Genomic DNA, 21,505 nt, shown 5'->3' with positions numbered 1-21,505 from the left:
TATTGGGTTTATAATCTTTTTTTATTTAAATAACCAAAACCGCTGAAAATTAACTTTCAAAATTATTAAGTAAAAACAAATTGAATAATAAATTTATTGATACTGAAAAACTGTGAATTTTTTTACATGTATGTCAAAAAAGTTGTGCTTATCTTGATTATGTTGTGGTTAAATTTAAAAAAAAAATTTTCAGCATTTTGATAAAAACTTATAAAAAAAAGCAAGATAAAATTTTACTTGACGACGTTAGGTATCGGATAAATAGTTGTTATACAATTTATTATTTTGGTGCTTTTATTAAACAAAAATGAAATTAGTTTTCTATGCTTAATAATTATGTTTAATGGTCAAACAAATTTGTTAATTAAAATTTTAATGTGTATTCCTTGATTAAAAATTTTTGCGCACCACAAATGGAAGCATTTTATTTGAATAGAAAAGGTTATCTTGCCATTTTTTTGATAGCTTTGCGCAGAGGCGATATCGTAACCGATGAGGTTTATCCGAGGTGCGATTATTGCTAGTTGAAAACTATTCCCAATACCCCGCCCTGACGACGTGAAAAACCGTTGGCCGAGGCAATTTCTGAAGATTTCCCAGTGAAGTCTTTTATTCTAAATCAAAAGCTGTTATGTAGGAGGTTTATGTGACAGGTTTTGACTGATAGATTTAAGTTTCGAAGCGCACCAATACCACATGCTTTGGTTTTTCGTCGAGTAATCGCAGCGAGCTCTAACACGTTTAAATAAAACCATTTTTTAATAAATTAAATAAAAAAATATAGAAAAAACCAAGGCTTTTATGATTTAGATTTATAAGTGTCGATTTAACGGACCTAAAAAATCTCGACCGACAAAAACTTGTTGGTCTATAATAAGGGTAAGTATATTAAACTTACCTCGGGTACGAAAGGTTCCGGATTGGATTACCACACAAACCTTTGTTATTTTTGAATTGATTTATTCCCATTTTTAAAAATTACATAGTTTATGTGATAAAATTTTATTGGGTTTATAATCTTTTTTTATTTAAATATCCAAAACCGCTGAAAATTAACTTTCAAAATTATTAAGTAAAAAAAAATTGAATAATAAATTTATTGATACTGGAAAACTGTGAATTTTTTTAAATGTATGTCAAAAAAGTTGTGCTTATCTTGATTATGTTGTGGTTAAATTTAAAAAAAAAATTTTCAGCATTTTGATAAAAACTTATAAGAAAAAGCAAGATAAAATTTTACTTGACGACGTTAGGTATCGGATAAATAGTTGTTATACAATTTATTATTTTGGTGCTTTTATTAAACAAAAATGAAATTAGTTTTCTATGCTTAATAATTATGTTTAATGGTCAAACAAATTTGTTAATTAAAATTTTAATGTGTATTCCTTGATTAAAAATTTTTGCGCACCACAAATGGAAGCATTTTATTTGAATAGGAAAGGTTATCTTGCCATTTTTTGATAGCTTTGCGCAGAGGCGATATCGTAACCGATGAGGTTTATCCGAGGTGCGATTATTGCTAGTAGAAAACTATTCCCAACACCCCGCCCTGACGACGTGAAAAACCGTTGGCGGAGGCAATTTCTGAAGATTTCCCAGTGAAGTCTTTTATTCTAAATCAAAAGCCGTTATGTAGGAGGTTTATGTGACAGGTTTTGACTGATAGATTTAAGTTTCGAATCGCACCAATACCACATGCTTTGGTTTTTCGTCGAGTAATCGCAGCGAGCTCTAACACGTTTAAATAAAACCATTTTTTAATAAATTAAATAAAAAAATATCATAGAAAAAACCAAGGCTTTTATGATTTAGATTTATAAGTGTCGATTCAACGGACCTAAAAAATCTCGACCGACAAAAACTTGTTGGTCTATAATAAGGGTAAGTATATTAAACTTACCTCGGGTACGAAAGGTTCCGGATTGGATTACCACACAAACCTTTGTTATTTTTGAATTGATTTATCCCCATTTTTAAAAATTACATAGTTTATGTGATAAAATTTTATTGGGTTTATAATCTTTTTTTATTTAAATAACCAAAACCACTGAAAATTAACTTTCAAAATTATTAAGTAAAAACAAATTGAATAATAAATTTATTGATACTGGAAAACTGTGAATTTTTTTAAATGTATGTCAAAAAAGTTGTGCTTATCTTGATTATGTTGTGGTTAAATTTAAAAAAAAAATTTTCAGCATTTTGATAAAAACTTATAAGAAAAAGCAAGATAAAATTTTACTTGACGACGTTAGGTATCGGATAAATAGTTGTTATACAATTTATTATTTTGGTGCTTTTATTAAACAAAAATGAAATTAGTTTTCTATGCTTAATAATTATGTTTAATGGTCAAACAAATTTGTTAATTAAAATTTTAATGTGTATTCCTTGATTAAAAATTTTTGCGCACCACAAATGGAAGCATTTTATTTGAATAGGAAAGGTTATCTTGCCATTTTTTGATAGCTTTGCGCAGAGGCTATATCGTAACCGATGAGGTTTATCCGAGGTGCGATTATTGCTAGTTGAAAACTATTCCCAATACCCCGCCCTGACGACGTGAAAAACCGTTGGCCGAGCCAATTTCTGAAGATTTCCCAGTGAAGTCTTTTATTCTAAATCAAAAGCTGTTATGTAGGAGGTTTATGTGACAGGTTTTGACTGTTAGATTTAAGTTTCGAAGCGCACCAATACCACATGCTTTGGTTTTTCGTCGAGTAATCGCAGCGAGCTCTAACACGTTTAAATAAAACCATTTTTTAATAAATTAAATAAAAAAATATCATAGAAAAAACCAAGGCTTTTATGATTTAGATTTATAAGTGTCGATTCAACGGACCTAAAAAATCTCGACCGACAAAAACTTGTTGGTCTATAATAAGGGTAAGTATATTAAACTTACCTCGGGTACGAAAGGTTCCGGATTGGATTACCACACAAACCTTTGTTATTTTTGAATTGATTTATTCCCATTTTTAAAAATTACATAGTTTATGTGATAAAATTTTATTGGGTTTATAATCTTTTTTTATTTAAATAACCAAAACCGCTGAAAATTAACTTTCAAAATTATTAAGTAAAAACAAATTGAATAATAAATTTATTGATACTGGAAAACTGTGAATTTTTTTAAATGTATGTCAAAAAAGTTGTGCTTATCTTGATTATGTTGTGGTTAAATTTAAAAAAAAAATTTTCAGCATTTTGATAAAAACTTATAAAAAAAAGCAAGATAAAATTTTACTTGACGACGTTAGGTATCGGATAAATAGTTGTTATACAATTTATTATTTTGGTGCTTTTATTAAACAAAAATGAAATTAGTTTTCTATGCTTAATAATTATGTTTAATGGTCAAACAAATTTGTTAATTAAAATTTTAATGTGTATTCCTTGATTAAAAATTTTTGCGCACCACAAATGGAAGCATTTTATTTGAATAGGAAAGGTTATCTTGCCATTTTTTGATAGCTTTGCGCACAGGCGATATCGTAACCGATGAGGTTTATCCGAGGTGCGATTATTGCTAGTTGAAAACTATTCCCAATACCCCGCCCTGACGACGTGAAAAACCGTTGGCCGAGGCAATTTCTGAAGATTTCCCAGTGAAGTCTTTTATTCTAAATCAAAAGCTGTTATGTAGGAGGTTTATGTGACAGGTTTTGACTGATAGATTTAAGTTTCGAATCGCACCAATACCACATGCTTTGGTTTTTCGTCGAGTAATCGCAGCGAGCTCTAACACGTTTAAATAAAACCATTTTTTAATAAATTAAATAAAAAAATATCATAGAAAAAACCAAGGCTTTTATGATTTAGATTTATAAGTGTCGATTCAACGGACCTAAAAAATCTCGACCGACAAAAACTTGTTGGTCTATAATAAGGGTAAGTATATTAAACTTACCTCGGGTACGAAAGGTTCCGGATTGGATTACCACACAAACCTTTGTTATTTTTGAATTGATTTATTCCCATTTTTAAAAATTACATAGTTTATGTGATAAAATTTTATTGGGTTTATAATCTTTTTTTATTTAAATAACCAAAACCGCTGAAAATTAACTTTCAAAATTATTAAGTAAAAACAAATTGAATAATAAATTTATTGATACTGGAAAACTGTGAATTTTTTTAAATGTATGTCAAAAAAGTTGTGCTTATCTTGATTATGTTGTGGTTAAATTTAAAAAAAAAATTTTCAGCATTTTGATAAAAACATATAAAAAAAAGCAAGATAAAATTTTACTTGACGACGTTAGGTATTGGATAAATAGTTGTTATACATTTATGATTTTGGTGCTTTTATTAAACAAAAATGAAATTAGTTTTCTATGCTTAATAATTATGTTTAATGGTCAAACAAATTTGTTAATTAAAATTTTAATGTGTATTCCTTGATTAAAAATTTTTGCGCACCACAAATGGAAGCATTTTATTTGAATAGGAAAGGTTATCTTGCCATTTTTTGATAGCTTTGCGCACAGGCGATATCGTAACCGATGAGGTTTATCCGAGGTGCGATTATTGCTAGTTGAAAACTATTCCCAATACCCCGCCCTGACGACGTGAAAAACCGTTGGCCGAGGCAATTTCTGAAGATTTCCCAGTGAAGTCTTTTATTCTAAATCAAAAGCTGTTATGTAAGAGGTTTATGTGACAGGTTTTGACTGATAGATTTAAGTTTCGAAGCGCACCAATACCACATGCTTTGGTTTTTCGTCGAGTAATCGCAGCGAGCTCTAACACGTTTAAATAAAACCATTTTTTAATAAATTAAATAAAAAAATATCATAGAAAAAACCAAGGCTATTATGATTTAGATTTATAAGTGTCGATTCAACGGACTTAAAAAATCTCGACCGACAAAAACTTGTTGGTCTATAATAAGGGTAAGTATATTAAACTTACCTCGGGTACGAAAGGTTCCGGATTAGATTACCACACAAACCTTTGTTATTTTTGAATTGATTTATTCCCATTTTTAAAAATTACATAGTTTATGTGATAAAATTTTATTGGGTTTATAATCTTTTTTTATTTAAATAACCAAAACCGCTGAAAATTAACTTTCAAAATTATTAAGTAAAAAAAATTGAATAATAAATTTATTGATACTGGAAAACTGTGAATTTTTTTAAATGTATGTCAAAAAAGTTGTGCTTATCTTGATTATGTTGTGGTTAAATTTAAAAAAAAAATTTTCAGCATTTTGATAAAAACTTATAAGAAAAAGCAAGATAAAATTTTACTTGACGACGTTAGGTATCGGATAAATAGTTGTTATACAATTTATTATTTTGGTGCTTTTATTAAACAAAAATGAAATTAGTTTTCTATGCTTAATAATTATGTTTAATGGTCAAACAACTTTGTTAATTAAAATTTTAATGTGTATTCCTTGATTAAAAATTTTTGCGCACCACAAATGGAAGCATTTTATTTGAATAGGAAAGGTTATCTTGCCATTTTTTTGATAGCTTTGCGCAGAGGCGATATCGTAACCGATGAGGTTTATCCGAGGTGCGATTATTGCTAGTTGAAAACTATTCCCAATACCCCGCCCTGACGACGTGAAAAACCGTTGGCCGAGGCAATTTCTGAAGATTTCCCAGTGAAGTCTTTTATTCTAACTCAAAAGCTGTTATGTAGGAGGTTTATGTGACAGGTTTTGACTGTTAGATTTAAGTTTCGAAGCGCACCAATACCACATGCTTTGGTTTTTCGTCGAGTAATCGCAGCGAGCTCTAACACGTTTAAATAAAACCATTTTTTAATAAATTAAATAAAAAAATATCATAGAAAAAACTAAGGCTTTTATGATTTAGATTTATAAGTGTCGATTCAACGGACCTAAAAAATCTCGACCGACAAAAACTTGTTGGTCTATAATAAGGGTAAGTATATTAAACTTACCTCGGGTACGAAAGGTTCCGGATTGGATTACCACACAAACCTTTGTTATTTTTGAATTGATTTATTCCCATTTTTAAAAATTACATAGTTTATGTGATAAAATTTTATTGGGTTTATAATCTTTTTTTATTTAAATAACCAAAACCGCTGAAAATTAACTTTCAAAATTATTAAGTAAAAACAAATTGAATAATAAATTTATTGATACTGGAAAACTGTGAATTTTTTTAAATGTATGTCAAAAAAGTTGTGCTTATCTTGATTATGTTGTGGTTAAATTTAAAATAAAATTTTCAGCATTTTGATAAAAACTTATAAGAAAAAGCAAGATAAAATTTTACTTGACGACGTTAGGTATCGGATAAATAGTTGTTATACAATTTATTATTTTGGTGCTTTTATTAAACAAAAATGAAATTAGTTTTCTATGCTTAATAATTATGTTTAATGGTCAAACAAATTTGTTATTTAAAATTTTAATGTGTATTTCTTGATTAAAAATTTTTGCGCACCACAAATGGAAGCATTTTATTTGAATAGGAAAGGTTATCTTGCCATTTTTTGATAGCTTTGCGCAGAGGCGATATCGTAACCGATGAGGTTTATCCCAGGTGCGATTATTGCTAATTGAAAACTATTCCCAATACCCCGCCCTGGCGACGTGAAAAACCGTTGGCCGAGGCAATTTCTGAAGATTTCCCAGTGAAGTCTTTTATTCTAAATTAAAAGCTGTTATGTAGGAAGTTTATGTGACAGGTTTTGACTGATAGATTTAAGTTTCGAAGCGCACCAATACCACATGCTTTGGTTTTTCGTCGAGTAATCGCAGCGAGCTCTAACACGTTTAAATAAAACCATTTTTTAATAAATTAAATAAAAAAATATCATAGAAAAAACCAAGGCTATTATGATTTAGATTTATAAGTGTCGATTCAACGGACTTAAAAAATCTCGACCGACAAAAACTTGTTGGTCTATAATAAGGGTAAGTATATTAAACTTACCTCGGGTACGAAAGGTTCCGGATTGGATTACCACACAAACCTTTGTTATTTTTGAATTGATTTATTCCCATTTTTAAAAATTACATAGTTTATGTGATAAAATTTTATTGGGTTTATAATCTTTTTTTATTTAAATAACCAAAACCGCTGAAAATTAACTTTCAAAATTATTAAGTAAAAACAAATTGAAAAATAAATTTATTGATACTGGAAAACTGTGAATTTTTTTAAATGTATGTCAAAAAAGTTGTGCTTATCTTGATTATGTTGTGGTTAAATTTAAAAAAAAAAATTTCAGCATTTTGATAAAAACTTATAAGAAAAAGCAAGATAAAATTTTACTTGACGACGTTAGGTATCGGATAAATAGTTGTTATACAATTTATTATTTTGGTGCTTTTATTAAACAAAAATGAAATTAGTTTTCTATGCTTAATAATTATGTTTAATGGTCAAACAACTTTGTTAATTAAAATTTTAATGTGTATTCCTTGATTAAAAATTTTTGCGCACCACAAATGGAAGCATTTTATTTGAATAGGAAAGGTTATCTTGCCATTTTTTTGATAGCTTTGCGCAGAGGCGATATCGTAACCGATGAGGTTTATCCGAGGTGCGATTATTGCTAGTTGAAAACTATTCCCAATACCCCGCCCTGACGACGTGAAAAACCGTTGGCCGAGCCAATTTCTGAAGATTTCCCAGTGAAGTCTTTTATTCTAAATCAAAAGCCGTTATGTAGGAGGTTTATGTGACAGGTTTTGACTGATAGATTTAAGTTTCGAATCGCACCAATACCACATGCTTTGGTTTTTCGTCGAGTAATCGCAGCGAGCTCTAACACGTTTAAATAAAACCATTTTTTAATAAATTAAATAAAAAAATATCATAGAAAAAACCAAGGCTTTTATGATTTAGATTTATAAGTGTCGATTCAACGGACCTAAAAAATCTCGACCGACAAAAACTTGTTGGTCTATAATAAGGGTAAGTATATTAAACTTACCTCGGGTACGAAAGGTTCCGGATTGGATTACCACACAAACCTTTGTTATTTTTGAATTGATTTATCCCCATTTTTAAAAATTACATAGTTTATGTGATAAAATTTTATTGGGTTTATAATCTTTTTTTATTTAAATAACCAAAACCACTGAAAATTAACTTTCAAAATTATTAAGTAAAAACAAATTGAATAATAAATTTATTGATACTGGAAAACTGTGAATTTTTTTAAATGTATGTCAAAAAAGTTGTGCTTATCTTGATTATGTTGTGGTTAAATTTAAAAAAAAAATTTTCAGCATTTTGATAAAAACTTATAAGAAAAAGCAAGATAAAATTTTACTTGACGACGTTAGGTATCGGATAAATAGTTGTTATACAATTTATTATTTTGGTGCTTTTATTAAACAAAAATGAAATTAGTTTTCTATGCTTAATAATTATGTTTAATGGTCAAACAAATTTGTTAATTAAAATTTTAATGTGTATTCCTTGATTAAAAATTTTTGCGCACCACAAATGGAAGCATTTTATTTGAATAGGAAAGGTTATCTTGCCATTTTTTGATAGCTTTGCGCAGAGGCTATATCGTAACCGATGAGGTTTATCCGAGGTGCGATTATTGCTAGTTGAAAACTATTCCCAATACCCCGCCCTGACGACGTGAAAAACCGTTGGCCGAGCCAATTTCTGAAGATTTCCCAGTGAAGTCTTTTATTCTAAATCAAAAGCTGTTATGTAGGAGGTTTATGTGACAGGTTTTGACTGTTAGATTTAAGTTTCGAAGCGCACCAATACCACATGCTTTGGTTTTTCGTCGAGTAATCGCAGCGAGCTCTAACACGTTTAAATAAAACCATTTTTTAATAAATTAAATAAAAAAATATCATAGAAAAAACCAAGGCTTTTATGATTTAGATTTATAAGTGTCGATTCAACGGACTTAAAAAATCTCGACCGACAAAAACTTGTTGGTCTATAATAAGGGTAAGTATATTAAACTTACCTCGGGTACGAAAGGTTCCGGATTGGATTACCACACAAACCTTTGTTATTTTTGAATTGATTTATTCCCATTTTTAAAAATTACATAGTTTATGTGATAAAATTTTATTGGGTTTATAATCTTTTTTTATTTAAATAACCAAAACCGCTGAAAATTAACTTTCAAAATTATTAAGTAAAAACAAATTGAAAAATAAATTTATTGATACTGGAAAACTGTGAATTTTTTTAAATGTATGTCAAAAAAGTTGTGCTTATCTTGATTATGTTGTGGTTAAATTTAAAAAAAAAAATTTCAGCATTTTGATAAAAACTTATAAGAAAAAGCAAGATAAAATTTTACTTGACGACGTTAGGTATCGGATAAATAGTTGTTATACAATTTATTATTTTGGTGCTTTTATTAAACAAAAATGAAATTAGTTTTCTATGCTTAATAATTATGTTTAATGGTCAAACAACTTTGTTAATTAAAATTTTAATGTGTATTCCTTGATTAAAAATTTTTGCGCACCACAAATGGAAGCATTTTATTTGAATAGGAAAGGTTATCTTGCCATTTTTTTGATAGCTTTGCGCAGAGGCGATATCGTAACCGATGAGGTTTATCCGAGGTGCGATTATTGCTAGTTGAAAACTATTCCCAATACCCCGCCCTGACGACGTGAAAAACCGTTGGCCGAGCCAATTTCTGAAGATTTCCCAGTGAAGTCTTTTATTCTAAATCAAAAGCCGTTATGTAGGAGGTTTATGTGACAGGTTTTGACTGATAGATTTAAGTTTCGAATCGCACCAATACCACATGCTTTGGTTTTTCGTCGAGTAATCGCAGCGAGCTCTAACACGTTTAAATAAAACCATTTTTTAATAAATTAAATAAAAAAATATCATAGAAAAAACCAAGGCTTTTATGATTTAGATTTATAAGTGTCGATTCAACGGACCTAAAAAATCTCGACCGACAAAAACTTGTTGGTCTATAATAAGGGTAAGTATATTAAACTTACCTCGGGTACGAAAGGTTCCGGATTGGATTACCACACAAACCTTTGTTATTTTTGAATTGATTTATCCCCATTTTTAAAAATTACATAGTTTATGTGATAAAATTTTATTGGGTTTATAATCTTTTTTTATTTAAATAACCAAAACCACTGAAAATTAACTTTCAAAATTATTAAGTAAAAACAAATTGAATAATAAATTTATTGATACTGGAAAACTGTGAATTTTTTTAAATGTATGTCAAAAAAGTTGTGCTTATCTTGATTATGTTGTGGTTAAATTTAAAAAAAAAATTTTCAGCATTTTGATAAAAACTTATAAGAAAAAGCAAGATAAAATTTTACTTGACGACGTTAGGTATCGGATAAATAGTTGTTATACAATTTATTATTTTGGTGCTTTTATTAAACAAAAATGAAATTAGTTTTCTATGCTTAATAATTATGTTTAATGGTCAAACAAATTTGTTAATTAAAATTTTAATGTGTATTCCTTGATTAAAAATTTTTGCGCACCACAAATGGAAGCATTTTATTTGAATAGGAAAGGTTATCTTGCCATTTTTTGATAGCTTTGCGCAGAGGCTATATCGTAACCGATGAGGTTTATCCGAGGTGCGATTATTGCTAGTTGAAAACTATTCCCAATACCCCGCCCTGACGACGTGAAAAACCGTTGGCCGAGCCAATTTCTGAAGATTTCCCAGTGAAGTCTTTTATTCTAAATCAAAAGCTGTTATGTAGGAGGTTTATGTGACAGGTTTTGACTGTTAGATTTAAGTTTCGAAGCGCACCAATACCACATGCTTTGGTTTTTCGTCGAGTAATCGCAGCGAGCTCTAACACGTTTAAATAAAACCATTTTTTAATAAATTAAATAAAAAAATATCATAGAAAAAACCAAGGCTTTTATGATTTAGATTTATAAGTGTCGATTCAACGGACCTAAAAAATCTCGACCGACAAAAACTTGTTGGTCTATAATAAGGGTAAGTATATTAAACTTACCTCGGGTACGAAAGGTTCCGGATTGGATTACCACACAAACCTTTGTTATTTTTGAATTGATTTATTCCCATTTTTAAAAATTACATAGTTTATGTGATAAAATTTTATTGGGTTTATAATCTTTTTTTATTTAAATAACCAAAACCGCTGAAAATTAACTTTCAAAATTATTAAGTAAAAACAAATTGAATAATAAATTTATTGATACTGGAAAACTGTGAATTTTTTTAAATGTATGTCAAAAAAGTTGTGCTTATCTTGATTATGTTGTGGTTAAATTTAAAAAAAAAATTTTCAGCATTTTGATAAAAACTTATAAAAAAAAGCAAGATAAAATTTTACTTGACGACGTTAGGTATCGGATAAATAGTTGTTATACAATTTATTATTTTGGTGCTTTTATTAAACAAAAATGAAATTAGTTTTCTATGCTTAATAATTATGTTTAATGGTCAAACAAATTTGTTAATTAAAATTTTAATGTGTATTCCTTGATTAAAAATTTTTGCGCACCACAAATGGAAGCATTTTATTTGAATAGGAAAGGTTATCTTGCCATTTTTTGATAGCTTTGCGCACAGGCGATATCGTAACCGATGAGGTTTATCCGAGGTGCGATTATTGCTAGTTGAAAACTATTCCCAATACCCCGCCCTGACGACGTGAAAAACCGTTGGCCGAGGCAATTTCTGAAGATTTCCCAGTGAAGTCTTTTATTCTAAATCAAAAGCTGTTATGTAGGAGGTTTATGTGACAGGTTTTGACTGATAGATTTAAGTTTCGAATCGCACCAATACCACATGCTTTGGTTTTTCGTCGAGTAATCGCAGCGAGCTCTAACACGTTTAAATAAAACCATTTTTTAATAAATTAAATAAAAAAATATCATAGAAAAAACCAAGGCTTTTATGATTTAGATTTATAAGTGTCGATTCAACGGACCTAAAAAATCTCGACCGACAAAAACTTGTTGGTCTATAATAAGGGTAAGTATATTAAACTTACCTCGGGTACGAAAGGTTCCGGATTGGATTACCACACAAACCTTTGTTATTTTTGAATTGATTTATTCCCATTTTTAAAAATTACATAGTTTATGTGATAAAATTTTATTGGGTTTATAATCTTTTTTTATTTAAATAACCAAAACCGCTGAAAATTAACTTTCAAAATTATTAAGTAAAAACAAATTGAATAATAAATTTATTGATACTGGAAAACTGTGAATTTTTTTAAATGTATGTCAAAAAAGTTGTGCTTATCTTGATTATGTTGTGGTTAAATTTAAAAAAAAAATTTTCAGCATTTTGATAAAAACATATAAAAAAAAGCAAGATAAAATTTTACTTGACGACGTTAGGTATTGGATAAATAGTTGTTATACATTTATGATTTTGGTGCTTTTATTAAACAAAAATGAAATTAGTTTTCTATGCTTAATAATTATGTTTAATGGTCAAACAAATTTGTTAATTAAAATTTTAATGTGTATTCCTTGATTAAAAATTTTTGCGCACCACAAATGGAAGCATTTTATTTGAATAGGAAAGGTTATCTTGCCATTTTTTGATAGCTTTGCGCACAGGCGATATCGTAACCGATGAGGTTTATCCGAGGTGCGATTATTGCTAGTTGAAAACTATTCCCAATACCCCGCCCTGACGACGTGAAAAACCGTTGGCCGAGGCAATTTCTGAAGATTTCCCAGTGAAGTCTTTTATTCTAAATCAAAAGCTGTTATGTAAGAGGTTTATGTGACAGGTTTTGACTGATAGATTTAAGTTTCGAAGCGCACCAATACCACATGCTTTGGTTTTTCGTCGAGTAATCGCAGCGAGCTCTAACACGTTTAAATAAAACCATTTTTTAATAAATTAAATAAAAAAATATCATAGAAAAAACCAAGGCTATTATGATTTAGATTTATAAGTGTCGATTCAACGGACTTAAAAAATCTCGACCGACAAAAACTTGTTGGTCTATAATAAGGGTAAGTATATTAAACTTACCTCGGGTACGAAAGGTTCCGGATTAGATTACCACACAAACCTTTGTTATTTTTGAATTGATTTATTCCCATTTTTAAAAATTACATAGTTTATGTGATAAAATTTTATTGGGTTTATAATCTTTTTTTATTTAAATAACCAAAACCGCTGAAAATTAACTTTCAAAATTATTAAGTAAAAAAAATTGAATAATAAATTTATTGATACTGGAAAACTGTGAATTTTTTTAAATGTATGTCAAAAAAGTTGTGCTTATCTTGATTATGTTGTGGTTAAATTTAAAAAAAAAATTTTCAGCATTTTGATAAAAACTTATAAGAAAAAGCAAGATAAAATTTTACTTGACGACGTTAGGTATCGGATAAATAGTTGTTATACAATTTATTATTTTGGTGCTTTTATTAAACAAAAATGAAATTAGTTTTCTATGCTTAATAATTATGTTTAATGGTCAAACAACTTTGTTAATTAAAATTTTAATGTGTATTCCTTGATTAAAAATTTTTGCGCACCACAAATGGAAGCATTTTATTTGAATAGGAAAGGTTATCTTGCCATTTTTTTGATAGCTTTGCGCAGAGGCGATATCGTAACCGATGAGGTTTATCCGAGGTGCGATTATTGCTAGTTGAAAACTATTCCCAATACCCCGCCCTGACGACGTGAAAAACCGTTGGCCGAGGCAATTTCTGAAGATTTCCCAGTGAAGTCTTTTATTCTAACTCAAAAGCTGTTATGTAGGAGGTTTATGTGACAGGTTTTGACTGTTAGATTTAAGTTTCGAAGCGCACCAATACCACATGCTTTGGTTTTTCGTCGAGTAATCGCAGCGAGCTCTAACACGTTTAAATAAAACCATTTTTTAATAAATTAAATAAAAAAATATCATAGAAAAAACTAAGGCTTTTATGATTTAGATTTATAAGTGTCGATTCAACGGACCTAAAAAATCTCGACCGACAAAAACTTGTTGGTCTATAATAAGGGTAAGTATATTAAACTTACCTCGGGTACGAAAGGTTCCGGATTGGATTACCACACAAACCTTTGTTATTTTTGAATTGATTTATTCCCATTTTTAAAAATTACATAGTTTATGTGATAAAATTTTATTGGGTTTATAATCTTTTTTTATTTAAATAACCAAAACCGCTGAAAATTAACTTTCAAAATTATTAAGTAAAAACAAATTGAATAATAAATTTATTGATACTGGAAAACTGTGAATTTTTTTAAATGTATGTCAAAAAAGTTGTGCTTATCTTGATTATGTTGTGGTTAAATTTAAAATAAAATTTTCAGCATTTTGATAAAAACTTATAAGAAAAAGCAAGATAAAATTTTACTTGACGACGTTAGGTATCGGATAAATAGTTGTTATACAATTTATTATTTTGGTGCTTTTATTAAACAAAAATGAAATTAGTTTTCTATGCTTAATAATTATGTTTAATGGTCAAACAAATTTGTTATTTAAAATTTTAATGTGTATTTCTTGATTAAAAATTTTTGCGCACCACAAATGGAAGCATTTTATTTGAATAGGAAAGGTTATCTTGCCATTTTTTGATAGCTTTGCGCAGAGGCGATATCGTAACCGATGAGGTTTATCCCAGGTGCGATTATTGCTAATTGAAAACTATTCCCAATACCCCGCCCTGGCGACGTGAAAAACCGTTGGCCGAGGCAATTTCTGAAGATTTCCCAGTGAAGTCTTTTATTCTAAATTAAAAGCTGTTATGTAGGAAGTTTATGTGACAGGTTTTGACTGATAGATTTAAGTTTCGAAGCGCACCAATACCACATGCTTTGGTTTTTCGTCGAGTAATCGCAGCGAGCTCTAACACGTTTAAATAAAACCATTTTTTAATAAATTAAATAAAAAAATATCATAGAAAAAACCAAGGCTATTATGATTTAGATTTATAAGTGTCGATTCAACGGACTTAAAAAATCTCGACCGACAAAAACTTGTTGGTCTATAATAAGGGTAAGTATATTAAACTTACCTCGGGTACGAAAGGTTCCGGATTGGATTACCACACAAACCTTTGTTATTTTTGAATTGATTTATTCCCATTTTTAAAAATTACATAGTTTATGTGATAAAATTTTATTGGGTTTATAATCTTTTTTTATTTAAATAACCAAAACCGCTGAAAATTAACTTTCAAAATTATTAAGTAAAAACAAATTGAAAAATAAATTTATTGATACTGGAAAACTGTGAATTTTTTTAAATGTATGTCAAAAAAGTTGTGCTTATCTTGATTATGTTGTGGTTAAATTTAAAAAAAAAAATTTCAGCATTTTGATAAAAACTTATAAGAAAAAGCAAGATAAAATTTTACTTGACGACGTTAGGTATCGGATAAATAGTTGTTATACAATTTATTATTTTGGTGCTTTTATTAAACAAAAATGAAATTAGTTTTCTATGCTTAATAATTATGTTTAATGGTCAAACAACTTTGTTAATTAAAATTTTAATGTGTATTCCTTGATTAAAAATTTTTGCGCACCACAAATGGAAGCATTTTATTTGAATAGGAAAGGTTATCTTGCCATTTTTTTGATAGCTTTGCGCAGAGGCGATATCGTAACCGATGAGGTTTATCCGAGGTGCGATTATTGCTAGTTGAAAACTATTCCCAATACCCCGCCCTGACGACGTGAAAAACCGTTGGCCGAGCCAATTTCTGAAGATTTCCCAGTGAAGTCTTTTATTCTAAATCAAAAGCCGTTATGTAGGAGGTTTATGTGACAGGTTTTGACTGATAGATTTAAGTTTCGAATCGCACCAATACCACATGCTTTGGTTTTTCGTCGAGTAATCGCAGCGAGCTCTAACACGTTTAAATAAAACCATTTTTTAATAAATTAAATAAAAAAATATCATAGAAAAAACCAAGGCTTTTATGATTTAGATTTATAAGTGTCGATTCAACGGACCTAAAAAATCTCGACCGACAAAAACTTGTTGGTCTATAATAAGGGTAAGTATATTAAACTTACCTCGGGTACGAAAGGTTCCGGATTGGATTACCACACAAACCTTTGTTATTTTTGAATTGATTTATCCCCATTTTTAAAAATTACATAGTTTATGTGATAAAATTTTATTGGGTTTATAATCTTTTTTTATTTAAATAACCAAAACCACTGAAAATTAACTTTCAAAATTATTAAGTAAAAACAAATTGAATAATAAATTTATTGATACTGGAAAACTGTGAATTTTTTTAAATGTATGTCAAAAAAGTTGTGCTTATCTTGATTATGTTGTGGTTAAATTTAAAAAAAAAATTTTCAGCATTTTGATAAAAACTTATAAGAAAAAGCAAGATAAAATTTTACTTGACGACGTTAGGTATCGGATAAATAGTTGTTATACAATTTATTATTTTGGTGCTTTTATTAAACAAAAATGAAATTAGTTTTCTATGCTTAATAATTATGTTTAATGGTCAAACAAATTTGTTAATTAAAATTTTAATGTGTATTCCTTGATTAAAAATTTTTGCGCACCACAAATGGAAGCATTTTATTTGAATAGGAAAGGTTATCTTGCCATTTTTTGATAGCTTTGCGCAGAGGCTATATCGTAACCGATGAGGTTTATCCGAGGTGCGATTATTGCTAGTTGAAAACTATTCCCAATACCCCGCCCTGACGACGTGAAAAACCGTTGGCCGAGCCAATTTCTGAAGATTTCCCAGTGAAGTCTTTTATTCTAAATCAAAAGCTGTTATGTAGGAGGTTTATGTGACAGGTTTTGACTGTTAGATTTAAGTTTCGAAGCGCACCAATACCACATGCTTTGGTTTTTCGTCGAGTAATCGCAGCGAGCTCTAACACGTTTAAATAAAACCATTTTTTAATAAATTAAATAAAAAAATATCATAGAAAAAACCAAGGCTTTTATGATTTAGATTTATAAGTGTCGATTCAACGGACCTAAAAAATCTCGACCGACAAAAACTTGTTGGTCTATAATAAGGGTAAGTATATTAAACTTACCTCGGGTACGAAAGGTTCCGGATTGGATTACCACACAAACCTTTGTTATTTTTGAATTGATTTATTCCCATTTTTAAAAATTACATAGTTTATGTGATAAAATTTTATTGGGTTTATAATCTTTTTTTATTTAAATAACCAAAACCGCTGAAAATTAACTTTCAAAATTATTAAGTAAAAACAAATTGAATAATAAATTTATTGATACTGGAAAACTGTGAATTTTTTTAAATGTATGTCAAAAAAGTTGTGCTTATCTTGATTATGTTGTGGTTAAATTTAAAAAAAAAATTTTCAGCATTTTGATAAAAACTTATAAAAAAAAGCAAGATAAAATTTTACTTGACGACGTTAGGTATCGGATAAATAGTTGTTATACAATTTATTATTTTGGTGCTTTTATTAAACAAAAATGAAATTAGTTTTCTATGCTTAATAATTATGTTTAATGGTCAAACAAATTTGTTAATTAAAATTTTAATGTGTATTCCTTGATTAAAAATTTTTGCGCACCACAAATGGAAGCATTTTATTTGAATAGGAAAGGTTATCTTGCCATTTTTTGATAGCTTTGCGCACAGGCGATATCGTAACCGATGAGGTTTATCCGAGGTGCGATTATTGCTAGTTGAAAACTATTCCCAATACCCCGCCCTGACGACGTGAAAAACCGTTGGCCGAGGCAATTTCTGAAGATTTCCCAGTGAAGTCTTTTATTCTAAATCAAAAGCTGTTATGTAGGAGGTTTATGTGACAGGTTTTGACTGATAGATTTAAGTTTCGAATCGCACCAATACCACATGCTTTGGTTTTTCGTCGAGTAATCGCAGCGAGCTCTAACACGTTTAAATAAAACCATTTTTTAATAAATTAAATAAAAAAATATCATAGAAAAAACCAAGGCTTTTATGATTTAGATTTATAAGTGTCGATTCAACGGACCTAAAAAATCTCGACCGACAAAAACTTGTTGGTCTATAATAAGGGTAAGTATATTAAACTTACCTCGGGTACGAAAGGTTCCGGATTGGATTACCACACAAACCTTTGTTATTTTTGAATTGATTTATTCCCATTTTTAAAAATTACATAGTTTATGTGATAAAATTTTATTGGGTTTATAATCTTTTTTTATTTAAATAACCAAAACCGCTGAAAATTAACTTTCAAAATTATTAAGTAAAAACAAATTGAATAATAAATTTATTGATACTGGAAAACTGTGAATTTTTTTAAATGTATGTCAAAAAAGTTGTGCTTATCTTGATTATGTTGTGGTTAAATTTAAAAAAAAAATTTTCAGCATTTTGATAAAAACATATAAAAAAAAGCAAGATAAAATTTTACTTGACGACGTTAGGTATTGGATAAATAGTTGTTATACATTTATGATTTTGGTGCTTTTATTAAACAAAAATGAAATTAGTTTTCTATGCTTAATAATTATGTTTAATGGTCAAACAAATTTGTTAATTAAAATTTTAATGTGTATTCCTTGATTAAAAATTTTTGCGCACCACAAATGGAAGCATTTTATTTGAATAGGAAAGGTTATCTTGCCATTTTTTGATAGCTTTGCGCACAGGCGATATCGTAACCGATGAGGTTTATCCGAGGTGCGATTATTGCTAGTTGAAAACTATTCCCAATACCCCGCCCTGACGACGTGAAAAACCGTTGGCCGAGGCAATTTCTGAAGATTTCCCAGTGAAGTCTTTTATTCTAAATCAAAAGCTGTTATGTAAGAGGTTTATGTGACAGGTTTTGACTGATAGATTTAAGTTTCGAAGCGCACCAATACCACATGCTTTGGTTTTTCGTCGAGTAATCGCAGCGAGCTCTAACACGTTTAAATAAAACCATTTTTTAATAAATTAAATAAAAAAATATCATAGAAAAAACCAAGGCTATTATGATTTAGATTTATAAGTGTCGATTCAACGGACTTAAAAAATCTCGACCGACAAAAACTTGTTGGTCTATAATAAGGGTAAGTATATTAAACTTACCTCGGGTACGAAAGGTTCCGGATTAGATTACCACACAAACCTTTGTTATTTTTGAATTGATTTATTCCCATTTTTAAAAATTACATAGTTTATGTGATAAAATTTTATTGGGTTTATAATCTTTTTTTATTTAAATAACCAAAACCGCTGAAAATTAACTTTCAAAATTATTAAGTAAAAAAAATTGAATAATAAATTTATTGATACTGGAAAACTGTGAATTTTTTTAAATGTATGTCAAAAAAGTTGTGCTTATCTTGATTATGTTGTGGTTAAATTTAAAAAAAAAATTTTCAGCATTTTGATAAAAACTTATAAGAAAAAGCAAGATAAAATTTTACTTGACGACGTTAGGTATCGGATAAATAGTTGTTATACAATTTATTATTTTGGTGCTTTTATTAAACAAAAATGAAATTAGTTTTCTATGCTTAATAATTATGTTTAATGGTCAAACAACTTTGTTAATTAAAATTTTAATGTGTATTCCTTGATTAAAAATTTTTGCGCACCACAAATGGAAGCATTTTATTTGAATAGGAAAGGTTATCTTGCCATTTTTTTGATAGCTTTGCGCAGAGGCGATATCGTAACCGATGAGGTTTATCCGAGGTGCGATTATTGCTAGTTGAAAACTATTCCCAATACCCCGCCCTGACGACGTGAAAAACCGTTGGCCGAGGCAATTTCTGAAGATTTCCCAGTGAAGTCTTTTATTCTAACTCAAAAGCTGTTATGTAGGAGGTTTATGTGACAGGTTTTGACTGTTAGATTTAAGTTTCGAAGCGCACCAATACCACATGCTTTGGTTTTTCGTCGAGTAATCGCAGCGAGCTCTAACACGTTTAAATAAAACCATTTTTTAATAAATTAAATAAAAAAATATCATAGAAAAAACTAAGGCTTTTATGATTTAGATTTATAAGTGTCGATTCAACGGACCTAAAAAATCTCGACCGACAAAAACTTGTTGGTCTATAATAAGGGTAAGTATATTAAACTTACCTCGGGTACGAAAGGTTCCGGATTGGATTACCACACAAACCTTTGTTATTTTTGAATTGATTTATTCCCATTTTTAAAAATTACATAGTTTATGTGATAAAATTTTATTGGGTTTATAATCTTTTTTTATTTAAATAACCAAAACCGCTGAAAATTAACTTTCAAAATTATTAAGTAAAAACAAATTGAATAATAAATTTATTGATACTGGAAAACTGTGAATTTTTTTAAATGTATGTCAAAAAAGTTGTGCTTATCTTGATTATGTTGTGGTTAAATTTAAAAAAAAAATTTTCAGCATTTTGATAAAAACATATAAAAAAAAGCAAGATAAAATTTTACTTGACGACGTTAGGTATTGGATAAATAGTTGTTATACATTTATGATTTTGGTGCTTTTATTAAACAAAAATGAAATTAGTTTTCTATGCTTAATAATTATGTTTAATGGTCAAACAAATTTGTTAATTAAAATTTTAATGTGTATTCCTTGATTAAAAATTTTTGCGCACCACAAATGGAAGCATTTTATTTGAATAGGAAAGGTTATCTTGCCATTTTTTGATAGCTTTGCGCACAGGCGATATCGTAACCGATGAGGTTTATCCGAGGTGCGATTATTGCTAGTTGAAAACTATTCCCAATACCCCGCCCTGACGACGTGAAAAACCGTTGGCCGAGGCAATTTCTGAAGATTTCCCAGTGAAGTCTTTTATTCTAAATCAAAAGCTGTTATGTAAGAGGTTTATGTGACAGGTTTTGACTGATAGATTTAAGTTTCGAAGCGCACCAATACCACATGCTTTGGTTTTTCGTCGAGTAATCGCAGCGAGCTCTAACACGTTTAAATAAAACCATTTTTTAATAAATTAAATAAAAAAATATCATAGAAAAAACCAAGGCTATTATGATTTAGATTTATAAGTGTCGATTCAACGGACTTAAAAAATCTCGACCGACAAAAACTTGTTGGTCTATAATAAGGGTAAGTATATTAAACTTACCTCGGGTACGAAAGGTTCCGGATTAGATTACCACACAAACCTTTGTTATTTTTGAATTGATTTATTCCCATTTTTAAAAATTACATAGTTTATGTGATAAAATTTTATTGGGTTTATAATCTTTTTTTATTTAAATAACCAAAACCGCTGAAAATTAACTTTCAAAATTATTAAGTAAAAAAAATTGAATAATAAATTTATTGATACTGGAAAACTGTGAATTTTTTTAAATGTATGTCAAAAAAGTTGTGCTTATCTTGATTATGTTGTGGTTAAATTTAAAAAAAAAATTTTCAGCATTTTGATAAAAACTTATAAGAAAAAGCAAGATAAAATTTTACTTGACGACGTTAGGTATCGGATAAATAGTTGTTATACAATTTATTATTTTGGTGCTTTTATTAAACAAAAATGAAATTAGTTTTCTATGCTTAATAATTATGTTTAATGGTCAAACAACTTTGTTAATTAAAATTTTAATGTGTATTCCTTGATTAAAAATTTTTGCGC

At 28.8% G+C, this 21,505-nt stretch overlaps 21 non-coding genes across 21 annotated transcripts; all 21 read left to right on the top strand.

Moving 5' to 3' along the window:
• Positions 1 to 463: 463 nt before the first annotated feature.
• On the top strand, positions 464 to 604 carry LOC145761715 (U4 spliceosomal RNA). Its single transcript, XR_014287381.1, has one exon. It is a non-coding gene; the product is annotated as a U4 spliceosomal RNA (small nuclear RNA).
• Positions 605 to 1,465: 861 nt separating this feature from the next.
• On the top strand, positions 1,466 to 1,606 carry LOC145761759 (U4 spliceosomal RNA). The gene has a single exon (XR_014287423.1). It is a non-coding gene; the product is annotated as a U4 spliceosomal RNA (small nuclear RNA).
• Positions 1,607 to 2,470: 864 nt separating this feature from the next.
• LOC145761824 (U4 spliceosomal RNA) lies at positions 2,471 to 2,611 on the top strand. Its single transcript, XR_014287484.1, has one exon. It is a non-coding gene; the product is annotated as a U4 spliceosomal RNA (small nuclear RNA).
• Positions 2,612 to 3,475: 864 nt separating this feature from the next.
• LOC145761753 (U4 spliceosomal RNA) lies at positions 3,476 to 3,616 on the top strand. Its single transcript, XR_014287417.1, has one exon. It is a non-coding gene; the product is annotated as a U4 spliceosomal RNA (small nuclear RNA).
• Positions 3,617 to 4,479: 863 nt separating this feature from the next.
• LOC145761752 (U4 spliceosomal RNA) lies at positions 4,480 to 4,620 on the top strand. Its single transcript, XR_014287416.1, has one exon. It is a non-coding gene; the product is annotated as a U4 spliceosomal RNA (small nuclear RNA).
• An 864-nt stretch (positions 4,621 to 5,484) lies between these two features.
• Positions 5,485 to 5,625, top strand: LOC145761713 (U4 spliceosomal RNA). The gene has a single exon (XR_014287379.1). It is a non-coding gene; the product is annotated as a U4 spliceosomal RNA (small nuclear RNA).
• Positions 5,626 to 6,488: 863 nt separating this feature from the next.
• LOC145761862 (U4 spliceosomal RNA) lies at positions 6,489 to 6,629 on the top strand. Its single transcript, XR_014287518.1, has one exon. It is a non-coding gene; the product is annotated as a U4 spliceosomal RNA (small nuclear RNA).
• Positions 6,630 to 7,494: 865 nt separating this feature from the next.
• Positions 7,495 to 7,635, top strand: LOC145761834 (U4 spliceosomal RNA). The gene has a single exon (XR_014287493.1). It is a non-coding gene; the product is annotated as a U4 spliceosomal RNA (small nuclear RNA).
• An 864-nt stretch (positions 7,636 to 8,499) lies between these two features.
• Positions 8,500 to 8,640, top strand: LOC145761823 (U4 spliceosomal RNA). Its single transcript, XR_014287483.1, has one exon. It is a non-coding gene; the product is annotated as a U4 spliceosomal RNA (small nuclear RNA).
• Positions 8,641 to 9,505: 865 nt separating this feature from the next.
• Positions 9,506 to 9,646, top strand: LOC145761832 (U4 spliceosomal RNA). Its single transcript, XR_014287491.1, has one exon. It is a non-coding gene; the product is annotated as a U4 spliceosomal RNA (small nuclear RNA).
• An 864-nt stretch (positions 9,647 to 10,510) lies between these two features.
• Positions 10,511 to 10,651, top strand: LOC145761822 (U4 spliceosomal RNA). Its single transcript, XR_014287482.1, has one exon. It is a non-coding gene; the product is annotated as a U4 spliceosomal RNA (small nuclear RNA).
• An 864-nt stretch (positions 10,652 to 11,515) lies between these two features.
• Positions 11,516 to 11,656, top strand: LOC145761751 (U4 spliceosomal RNA). The gene has a single exon (XR_014287415.1). It is a non-coding gene; the product is annotated as a U4 spliceosomal RNA (small nuclear RNA).
• Positions 11,657 to 12,519: 863 nt separating this feature from the next.
• Positions 12,520 to 12,660, top strand: LOC145761750 (U4 spliceosomal RNA). Its single transcript, XR_014287414.1, has one exon. It is a non-coding gene; the product is annotated as a U4 spliceosomal RNA (small nuclear RNA).
• An 864-nt stretch (positions 12,661 to 13,524) lies between these two features.
• Positions 13,525 to 13,665, top strand: LOC145761712 (U4 spliceosomal RNA). Its single transcript, XR_014287378.1, has one exon. It is a non-coding gene; the product is annotated as a U4 spliceosomal RNA (small nuclear RNA).
• An 863-nt stretch (positions 13,666 to 14,528) lies between these two features.
• On the top strand, positions 14,529 to 14,669 carry LOC145761861 (U4 spliceosomal RNA). The gene has a single exon (XR_014287517.1). It is a non-coding gene; the product is annotated as a U4 spliceosomal RNA (small nuclear RNA).
• An 865-nt stretch (positions 14,670 to 15,534) lies between these two features.
• LOC145761831 (U4 spliceosomal RNA) lies at positions 15,535 to 15,675 on the top strand. The gene has a single exon (XR_014287490.1). It is a non-coding gene; the product is annotated as a U4 spliceosomal RNA (small nuclear RNA).
• An 864-nt stretch (positions 15,676 to 16,539) lies between these two features.
• Positions 16,540 to 16,680, top strand: LOC145761821 (U4 spliceosomal RNA). The gene has a single exon (XR_014287481.1). It is a non-coding gene; the product is annotated as a U4 spliceosomal RNA (small nuclear RNA).
• An 864-nt stretch (positions 16,681 to 17,544) lies between these two features.
• Positions 17,545 to 17,685, top strand: LOC145761749 (U4 spliceosomal RNA). The gene has a single exon (XR_014287413.1). It is a non-coding gene; the product is annotated as a U4 spliceosomal RNA (small nuclear RNA).
• Positions 17,686 to 18,548: 863 nt separating this feature from the next.
• LOC145761748 (U4 spliceosomal RNA) lies at positions 18,549 to 18,689 on the top strand. The gene has a single exon (XR_014287412.1). It is a non-coding gene; the product is annotated as a U4 spliceosomal RNA (small nuclear RNA).
• Positions 18,690 to 19,553: 864 nt separating this feature from the next.
• LOC145761711 (U4 spliceosomal RNA) lies at positions 19,554 to 19,694 on the top strand. Its single transcript, XR_014287377.1, has one exon. It is a non-coding gene; the product is annotated as a U4 spliceosomal RNA (small nuclear RNA).
• An 863-nt stretch (positions 19,695 to 20,557) lies between these two features.
• LOC145761747 (U4 spliceosomal RNA) lies at positions 20,558 to 20,698 on the top strand. Its single transcript, XR_014287411.1, has one exon. It is a non-coding gene; the product is annotated as a U4 spliceosomal RNA (small nuclear RNA).
• The last annotated feature ends 807 nt before the right edge of the window (positions 20,699 to 21,505 follow it).

Source organism: Corella eumyota, chromosome 7, assembly GCF_963082875.1.
Source record: "Corella eumyota chromosome 7, kaCorEumy4.1, whole genome shotgun sequence".
NCBI classification, from domain to species: Eukaryota; Metazoa; Chordata; class Ascidiacea; order Phlebobranchia; family Corellidae; genus Corella; species Corella eumyota.
Note: the sequence above shows the minus strand (reverse complement) of the source record. Positions and strands in the feature narration are given on the sequence as shown.